We start from the raw sequence: 2099 nt of genomic DNA, 5'->3' as shown, positions 1-2099 counted from the left end.
CTGGTGTGAACTAGTTTGATCGTGAGTCGACTGAGTCCACTCATAAGAAGTGGGCACACTGGTTTCAAATTTTTATTTTAAATTTTTATTTTTATTAATTTTATTATTATCTTTTATTATTATTTTCCCTTTTAAATAAACGGTCTTGGTTTGAGAGAAACCAAAACACTGTACTTTTTTTTTTATTTTATTTTTTTTTAGGTATTAATGTTAATGGGAGTTTTACTGGTTTTATTGGTGTGATAACGAAGGCTTAAAATTAGCTTTTAAAATGGTGCTTTAGTAAAAATTTGCTCATTGCATACGGTATTTCAATCCACTTTGAACTGGGCCAAGTTAAAGCTATAGTGTGTAACTTTTTCCACATTTCAAGCCAGCTCCAAATGTATTTCTCAGTATGGCAGCGTTTACAAACCCCAAGAAGAGCCCAAGAAATGTTTCAGTTGTTGATTCTACTGCTAAGAAGAAAAAAAAAACCTGGACGTACAGCAGAAGGTTTAAAAATCCATGAGCCATCACTGAAGGCTTTACCTCATGTAGATGGCGATGCACCGACAGACAGTGTTGTTGTAATTACTCAGAATTCCTCATGGTGGGGCGACAGAAGTTACACACTATTGCTTTAAAGTTTAGTTGAATTATAATCTTCCCATTCAATACTGTGTAAGAGTTTTTAGTTATTTAAATACATAAAATGTGAATCCCATATGAGCCACAGGAACAACCAAACTGTTCGAAAAGCCCTACTAGCTTTCCACTCATACTAAAAGCCCTACTAGCGTCCTATTCATACTAAAAGCCCTACTAGCGTCCTACTCGTACTAAAAGCCCTTCTAGCTTCCCACTCATACTAAAAGCCCTACTAGCTTCCTACTCATACTAAAAGCCCTACTAGCTTCCCACTCGTACTAAAAGCCCTACTAGCTTCCTACTCATACTAAAAGCCCTACTAGCTTCCCACTCATACTAAAAGCCCTACTAGCGTCCTACTCATACTAAAAGCCCTACTAGCTTCCCACTCATACTAAAAGCCCCACTCATACTAAAAGCCCTACTAGCTTCCCACTCATACTAAAAGCCCTACTAGCTTCCTACTCATACTGAAAGCCCTACTAGCGTCCTACTCATACTAATTTAGACGGTATGTTGTGGTTGTGTAGGCGAGAAATGCCCGGATGAGTACTAACTTCCGGGAAGATTTTGTGTATGGATCCATATAGGTTACTTTTCCTACTCAATTGCCCCACAATGCATTGCGTCTTTTCAAACGACACAGAAGTTTAAAAAAAATAAAAAATCTTTATTGCTTCTGTATACTTCAGTGTAAACGGTCCGACGAACCTCGCATACACAATGGATGGTTAAGTAGACAGTATGTGGTATATACATGTTGAGTATGTAGGAGGGAGGATGTTAGTAGGGCTTTTAGTATGTAGTATATAGATGTTGAGTATGTAGGAGGGAGGTTGTTAGTAGGGCTTTTAGTATGTAGTATATAGATGTTGAGTATGTAGGAGGGAGGACGTCAGTAGGGCTTTTAGTATGTAGTATATAGATGTTGAGTATGTAGGAGGGAGGACGTTAGTAGGGCTTTTAGTATGTAGTGTATACATGTTGAGTATGTAGGAGGGAGGACGTTAGTAGGGCTTTTACAGCACAGCCTCTGAAGTGTGTGTATTTTATTTTTTATTTTAATTTTTTTTAATAATGCACCCGACCTGTTTGTTCTCTCTAGTTACATTCCTGTAAAACTTGACTTGCTAAAGGAAACACGGCAAAACAAAAATGTGCAAAAGTATTCTTTATTTTTATTTTTTGCTGTTCATATAAGTGCTTGTATTTATTGCTAAGCCTTAGAGAGAGTGAGTGAGTGTGTGTGTGTGTGTGTGTGTGTGTGTGTGTGTGTGTGTGTGTGTGTGTGTGTGTGTGTGTGTGTGTTTGTGTGTGTGTGTGTGTGTGTATATATACAATTAAAAAAGATTACAATGTTCATATGTAAAAAAAAAAAAATCTTCCAGTGATGAATGAATCGGCGCTCTTTTGATCGCCCTGCCAAAGGCAAAATGTATTTATGATCATTTGTTTTTTTTTGCAATGTG

Source organism: Ammodytes marinus (assembly GCF_949987685.1).
Source record: "Ammodytes marinus genome assembly, chromosome: 25".
In the NCBI taxonomy this organism is placed as follows: domain Eukaryota; kingdom Metazoa; phylum Chordata; class Actinopteri; order Uranoscopiformes; family Ammodytidae; genus Ammodytes; species Ammodytes marinus.
Note: the sequence above shows the minus strand (reverse complement) of the source record.